Raw genomic sequence first — 6343 nt, forward strand, 5'->3', positions numbered from 1 at the left:
TAACTTTTGCCTTAGAAATTTTCCAATTATTTACCGCATCTTCGGCTTTTCTTTTTGCCTTAGCAGTTTTATATAATATTCACTTTCGACATCGAGTGTTAAGGGGTCAAGTTGTTAGCCCGAAGGGAAACCTTGAGTCGTTAAGACTGAAGTTTTTCAGGCTTTTTGTGCGAAAGAACAAGGGGCTTTCCTTCTTCGGGATTTCCCCTAGGCGAGTCCTCCTTCATTCTGTCGGTCAAAAAGCGTACTTAAATTTTTTTAAGTGAAATTGGAGAGGAAGGGTTCGTCTTTTTCGGGATTGCCCTTAGACGAGACTTTCTTCGCTCCCAAGGTTTACTTGTAAAAAATTTTATGTGTAAAATTTAAAGTTGAGGACGAAGGGCTTGTCTTCTTCGAGATCGCTCCTATACAAGACCTTCTTCGTTCCCTTGGTAATTATGTGCTCTTAATAGACAGAATTTATCAGAGGAAGGACGAAGGGGAATGTCTTTTTTAGGATTGCCCTTAGACATTCTTCGTTCGTCCTACTTTTGTTAATTCAAGTAATAACATTATAACAACCTTAGGGCGAAGGATATAACTAGTTATAGGATTGCCCTTAGTTAATGATCATACGCCCTATTGTGTAGGCAAACCAAATACGGTGGGCGAATGGTTTATCTTCTTCAGGATCGCCCCTAGATAATACTCGTCCGGTCGCTCAATTTGTCACAATTTCAAGTAATAAAGTTGTGCGAAGAAAGTGTATTTCCATTGATCATTAAGTCATTACACATTTCGTATAGAGTTCAAAATGAAGTACAAATGGGAAATAAAAGAAAATTTTCTTATTGATAAAATTTCCGAAGGTGGCTAGCATGCCAAGTGTTCTTGATGGCTTTTCCATCCAATGTTTCCAACTTGTAAGTTCCTAGGCGAACGACCTCAATTGGCTGGAGCTTCCCTTGTCTTGTTGGCATGGATGCAGCTAATTCCCATAGGATTAAGTCTCCAACACTGAATGACCTTTTCTTAATGCTCGAATGATAGTGTTGGGCAGCCTGTAATAGGTAATTTATATTTATCTGGTGAGCAACTTCTCTTTCTTCTTCTAGTAAGTCTACTTTCGCCCTTAATCCGAAGTTATTGACTTCCACGTTGTAGACTTCTGTTCGGTAAGACTCTTGGCCTACATCGACCGGTACTAGGGCATTTGTTCCATATCCCAGTATGAAGGGAGTTTCCCCGGTGGAAGATCTGGGTGTCATTCGGTAGGCCCATAAGACCCAGAGTAACTCTTCGGCCCATCTTCCTTGGCTTCACCCAACCTTTTCCTGATTCCATGAAAAATTCTCTTGTTGGCCGCTTCGATCGCCCAGTTTCCTTGTGGATGTGCAATTGAACTGAACTTCTGTTGGACCCCGAAGTGATGTAAAAATCTTCGGAATTTATTTCCAACAAATTGTGTTTCATTGTCTGAGACACATATCTTCGGGATTCCGAACCTCAGAATGATTTGCTTAAGGAAGAATTTTTTGGCTGTTTTTTCGGTTATAGTGGATAATGGCTTGGCTTCGACCCACTTGGTCATGTAGTCGATGGCGATGATGCAATATTTTGCATGTCTTGTGCTAGTAGGAAGAATAATGAAGATATTTATGGCCCACACAGAACATGGTATGGGACTAAAAACCGAAGCCATTTCTTCTGGAGGCTGCTTCGGAACTGTGGCAAATAATTAACACAGTTTGCATTTCTTTGTATATTCACTAGCATCGGTTCACAAAGTCGGCCAAAAGAACCCATTCCGAAGAATCTTAAAGGCTCGGGACCGACCAGCTAGATGTTCTCCGCGAATCCCTTCATATACCATCTTTAAAGCCTATTGTTGTTCTTCGAGATTCAAGCACCTTAAGAGGGGCTGAGTGGCCGAGCGACGATACATCCATCCATTGACAATAGTGTTGTATGACGCGCTATACTTTATTTTTAGAGATTCCATTCAGTCTAAGGGAGGATTCCATTTTCTAGAAAATTCTGAATGGGGGTCATCCAGTCGGCACCTTGGTGTATTTCAAGGCAGTCTTTCCTTTCGATCGAAGGCGTCTTGGCTTCAGTGAGAAATATAGAACCAGTTAAGCTCTGTGTCTCAGCCGAAGTTAGCCTGGATAGGGCGTCTGCCCGACTGTTGTTCTCCTTGCCTATCTGACTCAGTTCAAAAGTTTTAAATGACAGAGAGGAGTCTTTTACCTTAGCAGCATAGGATTTCATACGGGGGTCCCTTTGTTCATATTCCCCTGAGAAGTGTTTGACCACCAACATGGATTCGTTGAATGCCCTTAAGTGCTTCGTTTCAAGGCTTCAGGAAAGCTCCATCCTAGCTAAGAGAGCTTCATATTCTACTTCATTGTTGGTGGGGGGAAGTCGAACTGAATAGCTTGGCATATTTCGAACCCATCAGGACCAGAGATGATCAAGCTTACCCCACACTTATTCCCGGCGACTGAACCATCCATAAAGACCTTCCACTTTCCAGGGGTCCGAATGAGTTGTTCCTCAAGTGAGGTCCTTCGGTCTTGAGAATGTGCATTCGACCATGAAATCTACCAGTGCTTGAGCTTTAATCTCCGTTCGGTGAATGATTTCGAGGTCATATTCTCCCAGCTCGATGGACCATGCTACAACCTTTTTTGAAACTTCTAGCTTTGTCATAATTTTCTTCAATGGTTGGTCGGTGATGATCTGAACCGTTCGGCCTTGGAAATAGTGTCACAATTTTCGGTGTTGAGATACCTTATTTTTGCGTCCTTAAGCACATGGGACATGTAGATAACAGGATGTTGATTTCCCTCACGATTTTTTACTAGAATCGCTCCAAGAGTTTGATCGGACACAGCTAGATAGATCTGAAGAGTTCCTTTGGATCAGGTCTCATCAAAAGTGGGGCCTTGGTGGGGTATTCTTTTACTTCCTCGAATTCTCTCTGACATTCGGGCCCCCACTTGAAATTATTCAACCCCTAGAGTACGGAGAATAAAGGAAGTACTTTTTCGGTCGACCTGGAGATAAGCCGTCGAAGGTCTTCCAGTTGGCCCGTTATTTTCAGGATGTCTCAGATACATATAGGAGCCTCCATGTTGAAAATAGCTTCAATTTTTTCTGGGTTTGCCTCAATCCCTCAGACACTGACCATATACCCCAAAAACTTCCTGCTTGCAACTCCGAACATGCATTTATTCATATTTATCCTCATACTAATCCTTCAAATTGTCTCGAAGCACTCTCTCAGGTCTTCAGTATGGTCTTGAAATAGGAATTTCACGATCATATCGCCCACATAAGCTTCCATATTTCTGCCTATCTGCTCCTTGAATATTTTGTTCACCATTCACTGAAATGTGGCTCTGGCATTCTTAAGTCCGAAGGGTATTTTAATATATACATAGGTTCCCTTCGGAGTTATGAACGCTGTCTTGGACACATCTTCGTCGTTCATAGAAATTTGATGATAACCAGAAAAAGCATCAATAAAACTAAGTACCTGGTAGTCAGCCGTGGAGTCTATTAATGGGTCGATGATGGGGAGAGGGTAGTTGTCCTTCGGGCATGCCTTGCTGACATCTGTGTAATATACGCACATCCTCCACTTTCCGTTGGATTTTTTAATGACCACCACATTAGCCGGCCAGTCATGATACTCGATTTCCACAATAAACTTGGTTTCCAACAGCTTTTCCACTTCGACCTCAATGACCTTCTATCGTTCGGTGTTAAGTGACATTTATATCCACTTAAAATGCTCTATAAAGGCTCGAATTGGTATTTTGTACTCAAGTTATTTGTGTCTTTGTAATGTTTTGCATTTCAGGGCATAATCGAAGGCAGGAATGGATCTTACATGATTTTATACTTGAAGAGTGTTAGGAATGGAGCCTCGGTCAAATTGCAAAAGAAACCAGCAGCTGCAAGCAAGAGAAGAAGAAAAAAACTCATATTTTCCAGAAGCTTAACGCGCCCGCGCTGTGTTAGCGCGCGCCCGCGCCGGTTGGTCAGAGTTACAGCGTGCCCGCGCTGGGATAGCGCGTGGCCGCGCTAGGTCGAATTCTGAGAATCCTGATTCAAGTAGAAGATTGATTTGCTAGATTTCTCTTCTGATTTGGCTACTATATAATGACTCTTTAAAAGACGTTTTTCATAATGGAGACTAAGGAGAAGACGGCGAGAAGACCTAGGAGCACAAATACAACAAAGGCGAAGAAGATCTAGTTTATTCTTGTGATTCTTTGTTTAAGTTGTAATCTGGGATGCTAGTTTTCTTATTTTTTGAACCTATTACTCATGTTTATATACTTTAATTATTTATTCAGTTTATAAAGACTTAGTTTATTATACCATGCTTTCATCGGAACCCACGGTGATGATGAGTTCGGTTATGAACTAATCGTTATCGTGGGGTTCTAACAGATTTACTTATGGATTTCAATAGTTAATTTGTTTCGATATCTTAGTGTATGGTGATGTTATGATATCCTAGTATTGGTTGTGCTTATTTGTCTTATGAGCATCACAAACTTAAAAGATAGCGTGTTAATCTCTATTGAAGCGAAAGTGAATATAGGGGTTTAGAACTTGCCATGCTAGCATAGGTTCATGTATTTGTTATGCATGATTCGTAGGTAATTTTAACCATCTTACTTGCCCTATGTAATCATGATAGATAACTTACGCATTAAACCGTTATGTTGTCAAATTCTATAGACATATAGGGTCTCAATATAATTGGTGTCTATTCAGCTTCTATCTCTTTTGTGGATGTCTGGTAGTAGGGTATTCGTACAACGAAAGTTGGCGTTTACCAGTTTCGTGTTATCTGATTAGTGTCATCACCATTGCATAATAAGGTTAAGAACAATGAACTTGAATGAAGAAGTAATGAAGTTAGAATCCCATGTTTGTCTCATATAAGTAATTTAACCATAATTCTCTTAGTTAATTTTAGTTAGTATAATCTCTTAGTTAATCATAGTTATAAACAACCCCAACTTGTGATCATCTTAGCATCGAATAATAACCACATACCATTGTTGGATAAGTGCATAAATTAAAGTTAACCTAAACCAATCTCTGTGGAAATGAACTAGAAAGAATTCCATATTACTTACGAACGCTTATACTTGCGTGTAAATTTAGTGTGTGTTTTCGCCCTAACAAGTTTTTGGCGCCGTTGCCGGGGACTCATGGTTTATTTTTAGTTTATGTGCTTGACATCAGTGGTCGTTAAAGTTCACTGACTCTGATAGTTTACTTACTTGTTTACTTGTTGCTTTTTCAGGTACTCTAGAGAGCGTGTATGCTAACGAGTTCTCGATCTCGCAAGAGAACACTGGATAAAATGGAGGAAGTAGTAGAAGAAGTTCTTGTTGAGGAGAAAGTTGAAGAAGAAGCTCTTATTGCAATGGGAGAATCAGAAGTGAATATGAAGGCTTTGATGGATTACTCTTAACTGTAGATCAATGATATTCAGTCTAGCATTTTCAGACCAGCCATCGCATCTAACACTTTTGAAATCAAAGCTAGCATAATTAAGATGGCGCAGAACTCAGTCCAGTTTGGGGGTTCTCCAACGGAAGATCCTAACATGTATATTAGAAATTTCATCGAGATTTGCGACACTTTCAAATTCAATAATGTGTCTGAAGATGCTATAAAGCTAAGGCTTTTCCTATTCTCTCTGAGGAATAAAGCTAAGTGTTGGTTGCATTCTCTACCACTAGGCTCTATCACCAAATGGAAAGATCTTGCTCAAAAGTTTCTTACTAAATTCTTCCCTATGGAGAAGACAGCTGTAATCAGGAATGCTCTTACTTAATTTGCGTAACAATCAGGAGAGTCTTTGTGTGAAGCTTGGGATCGTTATAAGGAGATGCTTAGAAAGTGTCCTCATCATGGGATGCCTGACTGGATGATTATGAACTACTTTTATAATGGCTTGGGAGCACAATCTAGACCCATGCTTGACGCAACATCGGGTGGAGCCTTATGGGCTAAGAGCTACGATAAAGCTTATGAGTTGATTGAACTGATGGATGTTAATGAATACCAGAACCCATCTCAGAGACTACCTGGCAAGGTAGCAGGAGTTCTGGAGATAGATGCAGCTATTGCTATAGCTGCTCAGCTTAAGGCTTTGACGATGAAGGTGGACTCTTTGGCTAATTATGGAGTTAATCAGATCACTAGTGTTTGTGAGCTTCGTGATGGCGTGCATGATACGGAGCAGTGTACTATTTCTAGTGAATCAGCTCAGTTGGTGAGCAACTTTCAGAGGTCGCAGCAACCAATTCCAGCCACCTATCATCCCAAC

At 40.7% G+C, this 6343-nt stretch overlaps 1 non-coding gene across 1 annotated transcript; it reads right to left on the reverse strand.

Moving 5' to 3' along the window:
* Window positions 1-5824: 5824 nt before the first annotated feature.
* On the reverse strand, window positions 5825-5931 carry LOC141716413 (small nucleolar RNA R71). Its single transcript, XR_012573125.1, has one exon. It is a non-coding gene; the product is annotated as a small nucleolar RNA R71 (small nucleolar RNA).
* Window positions 5932-6343: the final 412 nt, after the last annotated feature.

The sequence above is a fragment of the Apium graveolens genome, chromosome 3 (assembly GCF_009905375.1).
Source record: "Apium graveolens cultivar Ventura chromosome 3, ASM990537v1, whole genome shotgun sequence".
In the NCBI taxonomy this organism is placed as follows: Eukaryota; Viridiplantae; Streptophyta; class Magnoliopsida; order Apiales; family Apiaceae; genus Apium; species Apium graveolens.